This window comes from Macrotis lagotis, chromosome 4, assembly GCF_037893015.1.
Source record: "Macrotis lagotis isolate mMagLag1 chromosome 4, bilby.v1.9.chrom.fasta, whole genome shotgun sequence".
NCBI classification, from domain to species: Eukaryota; Metazoa; Chordata; class Mammalia; order Peramelemorphia; family Peramelidae; genus Macrotis; species Macrotis lagotis.
This window is the reverse complement of record NC_133661.1, coordinates 19707356-19720885: the sequence shown is the minus strand read 5'-3', so window position 1 is coordinate 19720885 and position 13530 is coordinate 19707356.

Sequence of the window (13530 nt, the reverse complement as noted above, 5' to 3'; positions counted from 1 at the left end):
AGGGAATGCAAAAATATCTTGGGGGTTTTTTTGGATGGAGGCTATTGGCTTTTGGTGGGTTTGATGGGAGAGGCAAGATAAAGCAAAGTTACATACTATATCACCTACTATACTTATGAATATGTGTGCTAAGAGGTCAACCTGGAAAGAGTTCCCCAGTGGTCCAGAGATCTATGCTTAGCCAAGTGCCTTTTAAACATTTAATCAATTATTTGAATTGAAGCAGAGACAGCATGTTTATCACATTTGATGGATTTTCATAAAGTATTTTATCAATAATATTTTATTACAAAGTATTTTTATCAAAAGACAGCTAAGTGGTACAATGAATGGAATTCCTATCCAGACTCAGACTCTTTCTAGTTGTATGACCCTGAGCAGGTCACTTAACCTTGCTTGTCTCAGTTTCCTCATCTGTAAAATGAGATGGAGGAAGAAATGGCAAACCACTTCAGTATCTTTGCCAAGATAACCCCAAATGGGGTCATGGAGAGCCAAACACAATTTGAAAACAATGCACCTGTGTGATTTTTATCAATGACTTGAATAAAAGCAGTAATGGCAGGCCTCCTTTTTTAAAATGTTCTGTCTATGACCTATTTGACCAACCCAACTCAAAATCCATTTCTTCATTCAGCTCGGACTCATGAAGTCATGAAGAACTCCTATGGATTTGGAACTCAATTTGTTATGCTGATTAGACAACTCCATATTGATCATAACTTGGAGGCTAACAATACACAAAAGCTGCCACAAGGGGTTGCTAATTTTCTGGACAGCGGAGACATTGGCATTTCCCCTTTCTTTCTCTGATGATGGGCAATGTACACAACCCACAGGGTGAGCCGACTTTTTTTTTCTCTGTTTCTAGTCATTTTAGTGAATAGGATCAGCTTAGTAGCAGCAGCACCACCTTCTGGTTAAGTTTATCATATTTGCAAATGATACACCAGTTAGGAGTTAAATAAGTTTGGATGATCCAAAAAGATCCAAACAGCCTAGAAACATGGGCCAAATCAAATTAAATGAAGTTTAACTAGGATATAGGTAAAATGGTCTACCTTTGGATTCCAAAAAGCAACTTCCTAAGGATATAATGGGTAAGTTATAACTAGACGGTTGCTCTATGAGAGAATAGGTATGGTGCAAAAAAAAATTGCTTGTGATTCCTTTCCCCCTCCCCATGACAAAAAAAATCTGGAGCTTTTCATGGACTACAAATTTAATATGAGGCACTGGGGGTGACATAGAAGTCCAAAGAGCTAATGAGCTCTTAGGTACTCCACATAATGACCAGATCTAGGAAAGTAATAGATTTATTAGATCCTGTCCAGGGTCAGACCACAACTGTGTTCCACAGTACTCTGAACTAGTCTTTAGAAATGATAAAGGTATAGTCCATGTCATTTCTGAAGATTGTTATTGCAATTTCCACTCCCACTGATGAGCTTGATCCCCCAAAACTTGGATGAATCTATCCAAGGAAGGATCCCCAGATCCATTTCTCCTTCAGTAAGCTGGGGGTATCCTTGTAGAAACAAGCGTGATTCTCTCACCACATCAGCTCAAGCCTCCATTAGCTTGCCTCTTCCATAGATTATCAGATAAGACTCAATTTAGTCAGCCAGTCCTAAATAGCTTTTTAGAAATGGTATTTATTAAGGTATTAGAGTAAGAACAATTTAACCCAACAATCAACCCAAAAGTTATGACATAATCTCCCAAAAGTATTTACAGAAGCCAGGGGAAAGTAGGCTCAGGCCTAGAAAACACACATAACTAGCTTGAGGGAATTTCTCACTTGGTCTAAAGCCTATGCTTGATTGACTAATTGGTTGATTGATTAGGACCTGTTCTCCCTAGTTAAGGTATTTAGGCTAAAATTGGATGAGGCATTTCCACAAGTTCAGAAAAGAATGACTATCAGGAGGTAAGGGAATGAGTGTCTGTGCTCTCTGAAAATAATTTGAATTAAATGAGAATTTTCAGCCAGGAACAGAATATATGTGGAAGATATGCAAGCATGAGGCATAATACCTAGAGAAGGATTAAATGCCTTATTCAGACTGGCCTCAGGGGAAGAACCAGATTCAATGGGTGGAAGTATAGAGAGGCAGGTTTGAGGTTTGACATCAGATTCAACTTCCTAATGATTAAAATTAAAACAGAGTGAGCTAATGCTTGTAGAGATAATGGAGTATCTCCCTCACCAAAGCTGTGAAGCCAAAATTGAAGGATTATTTGTTTGTTGAGAATATTATAAAAGGAATTCTTGAGAAAGTTAGACATAGCAAATGGGGTACTAGACCAAGAATCAGGAAAGGTGTGAATTCAGAGCCTGCTTCTGACAATTTTAAGGTGTGTCATAATGGGCAAGCCACTTAACCTTTTAAATTCAGTTTCCTCAACTATGAAGTATGGGAGTAACTCCTCAAAGTCACACAGCTAATTAGAGACAGAAGGACGACTGGAGCTTAGATCCCCTAACTCTTTATTTAGAGTTCCATCCCACCCTAGCAATATGATTGCCTAAGTTTTGAAGTCACAAGGAAAATTAAGTTGGAAGACTGCTCAGATCCTCTAGCACACAGAAATCTGACTGTTTGAGATTATAGATTAGAGAACTGGGAAAAACCTTAACCATTATCTGGTCAAAATCTGAGAAACTGAGGCCCTTAAGAACAAAGAGATTTGCCCCGAGTCACATGGATAGGAGGTAGTAGAGCAAGGCTTAAACCTAGACTTTCTAATATGAGACCTGGTATTCTTTAGCCTACACCAGACTGGGTTCAGTTGGGATCTAATTAAGGCAATTGAGGAATTGAAAACTCTGCTTTCTTTTCCAGGCTGAATGAGAAATGGATATACATGTGGTAAGATGTTAACAAGGGCACCTTCTAATCCATGCCAAATCATGTTCTTAGCTAGGAAATTGCCATCTTAGCCTTAGTCTGAGAAAATGACATGACTTATCCACCATTTGGGAGGCATCCCCCTGAGCTGGGTTTGAGTGGTGGGGATGGATTCACCCTGAACCACTAAGCCATCCATTCTCCCTTATTTGCTCTCTAAGCAATAAGTCCTACCCCTTCCACAGCAGATAGTCACAGGTCGGTTCTTGTCCTTTGTTATCGAAGAAGACCAAAATGACATCACTATGTTTGAGAGAAATTGCAGTGTATCACTGTTGTTGGGAGAATCGAGTAAAACTGAGAAGCTCCATACTTGAAAGACTGAATCTATTCCCATGAACACATTGGCTCTCTGCTATGTAATGAAACTGCTAAAGAAAATGATTTATAAATAGAGGAAAACTGAACTCACAAATGAATACTGGGAATGGGACAGAAGTTGTCTACAGGACAAATAAGTGTGGAATGGTGGGAAGTAAGAGACTCTCCACCTTGTCTTCTCCTTCCTCCCCACCCGACAACAAACAAAAGGCATAAACACAGCACCAAAGTGGTCGGCTCTAGCCCACAATGAGTTTTCCTTTCTCTGAATTTCTGTGGCTAAACCATATAGTCTCAATCCTTGATCAACTCACCAGTTACTAACTAAAGAGCAGGGTTCAAATATGGTCCTATAACACTATCTTTGTGACATTAGGAAAAGTATTCAACGTCCTCATCTATGAAAAAGGGATTGGTCTCCATAGCCTAAAGGTCTCTTCCAACTCAGAATCTATGATACGCTGGCCCCTGTGGAGAAGACTCTTAAATTCCTGTCGATTCTTTAAAGACCAATTTGTGGACAGCTCCTTCTCGAATTGTCCCAGTCAGTGATGACCTTTCACACATTAGCATATGCTTTTCATACATCATATTACGCGCTAATTCATAGAGAGGTCAGATTTTCCTCATGCTAGACTGGAAGCTGGATGAGGACAAGAACTGTTCAATCTAAATTGTATAACTGCACAGCACTTAGCATAGTGTTCTGTACACAACAGACAGTGAAGAAATATTTATTGAATTCTGAGACAAGATATGATATTTTTCACGAATGAAAGGGGCAGAGTTTTGGAGCTTGACGCTGGCTGCACAAGAGACTTGGGCATGTCTGCAGACTTAGAAGTAATTCTTTCTTTTGGATTTAAAATAATTGTTTCATGGTTTTCCCTTCCACGAGGCATTAGGCAAAAACCAGGCTCAGCGCCAATGTTCACCAACTTCCCCTTCCTCTGGAGTAGTAACACAGGGGCCAAAGTCAAGGCCCCAGCTAGTGACCTGCCAAGAGGCTTAGAAATGAATGACAATTCCACATGTGATTAAATGATTTAATGATGATGAATTTTAAAGAGGGATCTAACCAGATAACTTGGGGGGGGTGGATGAAAAGGAGTATGGTAAGATGTAAGGAGAGGGAAGGAAGAGAAGACAGAGAAAGGTGGAAGGGAAAGTGGAGAGGGAAAATGGATAGGATAGATGGGGAAACATGCAGAAGAGAGAGCAGTGGCTGCCACTGGGTGGGATAGTCCACATTCTCCCAGTTGCAAATAAGGAAACAAAAGAAGAGAGAAATGAATAAAGTTTGTAGTAAACTGAAGAAACTCCAGGAGAGAAATGTTTATAATCAAAGGCACTCGGGGAGATATATTTTTAGTAGGAGGCACTGTTTGAAAGAGAAAAAAAGGAGAGAAGTTTACAGTGGAGGTATATAGTAGAAATAAAGAAATCTCTCAGAGAAGGAGAAGAAGCTATCCTGGTTAGGAAAGAGTAGCTATAGGATTGGGATGAGGGAGGTGTCTGTAGTGGAAAGTAGAGGGATAAAAAGAGCTGTAGTAGAAGGCTTTTCTCCTCAGAGAGAAAGAAGGGATAAGGAAAAGAGAAATCAGGCAATGGATAGTTGAACGGATGGATGGATGGATGGATGGATGGATGGATGGATGGATGGAAAAGCATTTATTAAAGGATTGCTATATACCAAGATCTCTCTAAGTGCTTCCCAAAATATTAAACTCACAATCTAATTGGAAGATACAAAATTGAAGATTGAATGGAAATGAGCAATGTGCAAAAGGAATCTAGGGGAACCTTTCAGGGTAGGATATCATAGGGATTTACTTTCAGGAGTCAAACAAAGTGAAAGAGAGAGAGAGAGAGAGAGAGAGAGAGAGAGAGAGAGAGAGAGAGAGAGAGATAAAGCACTTATTAACTGCTTACAATTGCAAAAGTGGGACACATAACAAGTATCCCTATTTGCCTATTTGCTTTAGAGCAGGCTTTGCCTAAAGACACTGCTCAACATTCAACAAATACCTCTTTGGAAATTTTAAAGAAACTATTTCATAAATGAGACACAGAAAAACTGAGCCTTGCCATCACTTCAGAAGAGAATGACCGATGATCCCAGGTTTCCTCCCTGTCATCTTCCTAGAGTCTCTAATGAGCATGATAGCACCAGCTTCTTTTCTTTCCTCAAGACATGAGGTTACTGGAGTCACCAAAGGCCACCAAGTTTATTTTTCTATTGACCTTTAGAGATAGTTCCTCTGGCAAATATTTGAGGCAAATAGGAGTGAAGTAATAAAGGGAGGCTGGGTTTTCCATCTGTAACTGGAGATTCCCTGCAGAGTTAACTGGATCATGCTGATTTCTTATAAATCTGCAGTATCAAAACATGCTTACATCTTCCATCCTTGGCAAGAAAGAAAGAACTGCTTTGTCTTGGGGGAGAAGGAGGGATTGGATCCTCAGCACCTCACACAGTATATGACACAAATCGGTGCTTAATAAATGATTGATTGATTCCAAAGTAAGGATCCAGAAAGTTCTTGACAGACTAAATGTTGGCTCAAATAGAGGAAGATAAACTTCACTAAAGATAAGTGTGAAGTTTGACACCTGGATTTCAAAAGCCAACTTCCTAGATGAAAGATGGAGGTAACGCAGCTTGTGCTCAGTTAGGGGGCTGCAAGGTCAATGTATGACCACCATGCAATATGACTGACAGGAAAGTGAGAACAGCTGGGAGTTCCATTTAGAGAACCAGGAAGGGGGAGGCCACAGGTCTTCTGGTCAGTCCATATACTTACACATGCACATATAGGTGAATATATAGACATATATATAAGTTTATGAATATAGACATATATAAATAGATACGAATATATACACATATATGAATATATATTATATATACACAGGTATAAATATATGTGAATATGTACATGTGAATATATACACATATAAATATGACTATATACATATATATGTGAATATATACACATATAAATACAAATATATGTGTGGATATACATGCATATATAAATATATATATATAAATATATGTACATATAAATATATATGTATATATAAATACCTATGAATATATGCACATATATGAATGTATGTGGATATGCATATATAAATATATATGGATATAAATGTAAATGTGAAAATATACATATATGAATATATGTCTATATAATATATACACATATGTGAATATGTGTGTATGTATATATGCATGTATATGAATATATGTGAATAGGTACATATATAAATATATAATATATGAATATATAACCATGCAAATATATGAATATATACGCATATAAAAATATATACATGAATATAAACATATATGAATATATAGATTTGTAAATATGTGTAAATATGTACACATATATGTGAATATATACACATATAAATATATGTGAATATACACAGATATAAATATATGTGAATATATGAATGTACACATATGTTGATATATACACATATGTGAATGTATGCACCTGTGTGAATATATGCGTGTATAGAAATATATTGATATATACACATATTTAAATATGTGTGAATATGCACATAAATGTATATGAATATACACACATATAGAAATGTATCTGAATGTGTACATATGAACATATGGATATTTTCACATATATGAACATATTCATATAAATGTGTACACGTGTATGAATATGTGCACATATGTGCTCGTATTGAAATACATGCATGTGCACACACATGCGTCCATGTATGCACATACCTGGATAGAGGTGCCCTCCAGTCTTGCTGCCCATTTCTGGGTTATCTGGTTAAGGAGCTGCCAGTATGCTAGCAATGTGACCAAGATGAAAGCATATAAAACATGCCTCTATACACATAAACACACAGTATTGTTTTAGTTCTGGTTACCACATTTTAAGAAGAACATTAATAAACAAGAGAGCATACCAAGGAGAGAAGAAACCTCCAGTTAACCCTATGTGAGGATCAAGTGAAGGAACTAGGGGTGCTTAAGAGGAAGAAGAGAAGATTGAAAGTGTGATGACTATCTTCTAGTCAGGTCTTGAGGAGACACAATGGACAAAGTGCTCAGCCTAGAGTCAAAAAGATCTGAATTAAAACCTGAATTTAAAAAAATTTTTAAATGATCATTCTTAATGGACTTGCTCATTTCATTAATGCAACAATCAGGGACAATTTGGGGGTATCTGTAATGAAGAATACCATCTGTATCAAGAGAAAGAATTGTGGAGTTTAAACAAAGACCAAAGACTATTAAAAGTTACCTTATTGTGTAATTTTGCTGTCTCTTATACTTTTATTTCTTTTCCTTAAAAATTGATTTCTCTCTTGACACATTCAATTTGGATCAATGTAAAGCATAGAAATAATGTAAAGACTATCAGACTGCCTTCTGTAGGAGTGGGGGAGGGAAGTAGATTAAGGGAGAAGTTGTAAAATTAAAAATAAATTCTTTAAATTTTTTAAAAAATGTATGTGACATCATTGAATGTCCCTAGGTCTCATTTTCCTCATTTATAAAATGAAAGGGTTGAGTTAGACAGCCTCGAAGACCCTTTCCAGCTCAAAATCCTATAACTATGAAAGATGATCATGTGGAAGAAATTGCATGTCTCCAATTTGACTCCTCAGGAAAGAACTAGAAGCAGTAAGTGAAAGTTTCAAACAGGAAAAAAGGTCAGAGAAAGCCTCCCCTAAGGACTAGAGCTCCCCAAAAGTGGAATAAACTGCTTCAGAAGGTAATGAGTTCCCCCTCGCTAAGGATCATTTGTTGGGTCTCTCATATGGACTAGACAATCCTTGTTCAGGTACAGGATAGACAAGGTGATCTTTCTATGATTCCGTGGATGAGATGAATGGAAAGAAGGCTAGATCATGGAACTGAAAGAGAAAAACATTGTTCTTAAGTTCAGATTTTAAAATGTAAAAATGCCTTTGGTCAATGAAAATCTTAAAATGTCTCAGTTCTGAAACGTTGCCAAGAAAATGTAGACAAGTAAGAGGAGAATGTGATGGATCAACAGGAGAGTTTGCCTTGGGAAAGGAACAGGAAAAGATATGTATGGTAACTGCTGAAAATCAAAGTAGCCACACAGGAAATTTAAGTGAAGATTGGAAGGGAGAAATGAACCTCTCTTCCATTCCAATACCTGAATTTTAAGATGGTCCCAAACCCCAGCCTGGATCAAAATCCAAAACCCAAAACTCTTATCCAAGCAAGTTGAAACTGAGCACACTTGGTGATATCTTGGCTCTGGTGTCCCAATTCCTGCAGATGTCTTGGTTTGAGACTATAGATGAATGTACTTTTCATCTGCATTCTAATATGTTCATGGTCACAAGGGTGGGAGAAAGATGGAACAATGGCCAGGACTACAATATGGGAATCCAAGTCTTGAATGACTATTGAGCCTCCTTGGAACAGGAACAGGTTCATCTCTCACTCACTAGCTGACAACCTCCCTAACAAATTCTCAAACCTCAGTCATCCAGGCAGGGCTGGGTGGAAGGAAGGGTTTGAAGGAAAAGGGATCTTTCCAGGATAGAGGTGCCCTCCAGTCTTACTGCCCATCTCTGGGTTATCTGGTTAAGGAGCTGCCAATATGCTAGCAATGTGACCAAGATGAAAGCATATAAAGTTTAAATATTGTCTGGTCTTCAAGCTAGAAGAATTGACTCTATTGTTACCAACACCACACTGTTACTGGCTCACAGAGATTCCAAAATGGAGGGCCAATGGAGCAAGCTGAACTCTATTGAGCAACCCATGTGGAAAAAATAGATCCCAGCCAGGAATTTATAAATATTTGGACATAAATGAAGAAAATAAATGAAAGAAATACATGAAGAAAAAAGTGGATCATAAATGGAACCACTAGAACTAAGATCAGAAGAAATCTTGAGTTATTTTACCTAGACCATAGATTCTTAACCTGATCTCCAGTAGAAGATTTCAGGGGGTCCTTAAACATGAATGGGAAAAAAATTGTATCTTTATTTTCACTAACCTCTAATTAAAACAGCATTACCTTCAATTATTTCAAAAGATGACTATGAGAAATGGTCAGATGGTTTCACCAGACTGTTCACGGTGGGGTCTCACATGCCAAAAGAAATGACCTAGATCAGAAGTTCTGAAATAGGAGCTGCTATTTAAATATCCTCTGTGATTGATACATAGATAGATAGATGATAGATAGATAGATAGATAGATAGATAGATAGATAGACAGACAGATGATAGACTAAATTAGTGAATAAATGAATGAATAAATAAAAGGAGTCATACAAACATACATGGAGAGATTTCAGAAAGTTTGTTAACTTGAACTGGGAAAAAAATTACATCTTTATTTTCATTTGGAAACATTTCAGAATAGACTTCACCAGAAAAACCCAAAAGGGTTAAGAACTTCTGCTCTAGAGGATTGTTGCAAACGCAAGCAAGAGGTTAAAAGGGAGATCTTCGGGTAGTAGAGATAACTGACATCCTTTTGAGAAAAGAGGTGTGAGTATTAAAACCACCAGTCCTTTGGGGTCACAGAATGTCAGAGATGGAAAGGACCTCAGAGGGCACCTCTGTCCAGTAAAGATCCTTTTTCCTTCAAACCCATCAAGTATCCTTCCACCCAGCCTTGCCTGGATGACTGAGGCTTGGGAATATGCTAGGGAGGTTGTCAGCTAGTGAGTGAGAGATGATCCTGTTCCTGTCCCAAGGAGACTCAATAGTCATTCATGACTCATTCAACCAACACTTAAGGGTCTATCATTAAGCAATGTGCTAAGTCAAGAGGAGTAATAAAGATAAATAAGACAGGATCTCTTCCCTCAAATTGCCTGAAATCAGAAAGGAATAGATAAGAGATGTGTCCAGATTGCTGTAGCATTTCTTCATGTAGTTCATTGAAGTTTAGTGCTGGAAAAGGCTTGGAAAACCATCTAGGCTTCATTTTACAAGAGAGGAAACTGAGGCTCCCAAAGGTACAAAGTAATTTGCACAATATCACACAGGTTCTCTGTAGCAGAACCAAATTCAAACTGACTTCTTAGTTCCAATGTTCTTTCCACACTATCTGTTATGTCCATAGGATAGGAGAGGTCATTCATTTCTGCTCTGTAATTATGCTATGGCAATTATCTAGGCAGGACACTGCAAGGTTTTTAGATCACCATCAAAGCTGACCAAAAGGAGCCGAATTTTTCTTAAGTGCAAGAATGGGATTATCTGATTTTTACATGGAAATAACATGAGATTTGGAGTCAGAGGATCTGAGTTCAAATGCTGGGAGCTTCAATTTCATCCAAATATTATTACCATGATTTTACAAATAAGGAAACTGAGGCTTAAAGAGATCAAGTGATTTCCTCTTGTTAAACATGAGAGACCAGACCCAAAATAAGTTTCCTCTGGTTCCAAGCTTTCTACTCACTATGAGGAGATTGGACTGAATTTCCTCAAAGATCTTTCCAAAATCTCTCATGCCAAGACAGTCATAATAAAGAAATTTCAGGTAAAGGGTTGTTAAGAGGACCAAATCAGAAAATGCATGGAAAGCACTTTGCAAACAAATACCTAGTGCTAATATTAGGGGATTTGGGGAATTATTCTTAGAGAATGCAGACAATACGAGGCCCTTCCCCATCATTAGTATATTTTTTGATCTCACAACCTCAGACCTTTACTCTTTAGAATCCAACTGGCTTCTGCACAAAGCTGTATTTTACAATGGCCCATTTTCAGAACCCACAATATGTCTCTCATCAAAGCAATAATCGACTCAATTACATATTCCTTCCTTTTAATAAAAAGGGGAAATAAATCCTTCGGTGGTATTTTTCCTCCTGAAAATCAAAAGGGATACTCATACCCCCAAATTACAGACCCCAAGCCCCACATATTTGGGATGCTAAGCTACCCTGCCTTCTAGGGGCCAACTCCAGTGATTAGTTACTTGTGTGTGTCCTGTTCCCCAGAGCCAGCCCTATCCTTGGTGCTTCAGGTCCAGTTCTCCCTGATTCTGGGAGGCATTCAGGAAAAGCTCCTAGACAATAATTGCTTTTGTATAATATAAAGTACATTTTATAAAGCCACAGACTCTATGGTTAAAATAACATGGAAAGTGAGCATGCCATTGGTCCAAACCCAGGAGGAAGTAGAAGATTATATACTCTCAAGGTTAGAGCTCTCATAAGCCCAAGCTATCATTGGCAGGCTCTTCCAACACCCACCATTGGCAAAAAAAAGGTGAAAATATTCAGATGCAATGAAGAAAAAATTAACTCTTCTTGGCAAAGGCCTCCTGTTTTTCTGAATTCTTTCCTCTTTCTTTGGCTTTTATCCCATATATCTGTAGTGTTCCCTCTGTCTGTCTCTGTCTCTGTCTCTCTGTCACTCTCTGTCTGTCTGTATGTCTGTCTCTCTCTCTCTCTCTCTCTCTCTCTCTCTCACACACACACACACACACACACACAAATACACAGTTCTTCCTCATATATCATAGATTCAAAATCTCTGTCCATAGTTAGACATAGGGATGAACAGACAGCTGTAGAAAAATAGATCACTAGAAAGATACATAGATACATAAATACATAGATATGCAGACAGACATAGCTAGATGGGTAGAAGGATATTCAGATGAATAGATGGATGAATGGTTGGATACATACTTGCATTTCGACTTATCTAAGGAGACTCTTTGACTATGTCTACAAATTGCCAGCATAACTCACTGAACACTGACAAAATCAGATAACCATAGATGGGGATTGTTTTTGGTCCACAGGCTGCTTAGATAGGATTTGGGGTTAAACTATGTGATCATTTTGATGGTAGATGACATTCTTGTATTCATAAGATCATAAAACTAGAGATAGAAAGGAACCCCCCCCCCCCAAGAGATCATCTGACCTAATCCTTTCACATTACATATAAGGAAGTTGAGGCCCAGGAAGATGATTTGTAGCAAAGTTGAGATTCAAATGCTTTTTTTTAAAATCAATGTTCTTTCTATTCTACCAGGCTGCCTTATTAGTCACTCCTTAGTTCAAGAAGAGGAAAAAGAGGAAGAGGAGGAAGAAGGAGGAAGAAGGAGGAGGAGAAACATTCTGGGCATTTAAAAAGTATCCGTTGTCATTTTCTAGAAATTTATCCATTGATTATCTGAGCTATTGGTTAATGGAGGAAGAGCTATAATGATAATATCTGACCTTTCTATAACTTTTTTAGATTCCCAGATGCCTTCTTGTAAATCATCTTTTTGGGGGCTCCTCTATGGGGTAGATGCTCCATAAGGAAATTGAGGCTCAAAGAGATAAAGTGGCTTTCCCTTGGTAAACATTAGAGATCAGACTTGTAAGTTTGTTTCCTCTGGTTCCAAGCATTCTACCCATTCTAGTCTTAGATAGACTAACTCTTGGTTAGTTATTCAGCTCTTATTTCCACGTTTGTTTTCTGTGCCAAGGATAAACACTTTTGGACTGAAAAGGACAAACCAAATATGAATAATAAGGCAATGATAACATATCTAGGTAAGGAGATAATAAAAGAGTGCCCAGCTTCCATTACTGAGGAGAAGCTGTTAGGACTCTGGGAACCATGGCATGTCCTTGGGTCCTCAATGAACTGAAGGATCTGATTACTGAGTCACAGTCAGAAATCTTAGTTCTGTGGTACAAGAAAGAGGTACCAAAGAATTGGGGAAAAAAGACAAATGCTCAATTTTAAAAAGGTATAAAGTCTAACTATTATGAGATGTGAATTTAAATTCCATTTCTGGCAGAATTCTAGGATGAATTTTTAAGGACACAATTAGTGAACATTTAGAAAAGGAAGCGAAGAGTATAGAGGGTCAGGCTTGTCCAAGCAGCAGTGGTTCATGCCAGATCCACATTGTTTCAGTGGGGTTTTTTTTCAGAATTACCTATATCTGGTAGATCAAGGGAATGCCATAGAAATTGTTTGCCTTTATTTTAGCAAAGCATTTGACAAAAATGTTATTTTTATAGAAAAGATAGAAATGTAGATTAGACATTTGTTGAGTAAGAGAGGTTCAGAATAGTTGATTGGCTGGACCCCAAATGGAATTATCAATGGTTCAAAGCCAACTTGGAAGGAGGTCTTCACCAAAATGACTCAGGGGATCTGTGACTGGCTCCATGTTGTTTAACATGTTGTTGATGACAACGAAATATTTTACACTGCTGATGGTGATACAGATGATACAAAACAAGAATGGAAAGCTAACGACAGATGACAGAACCAGGATCCCCAA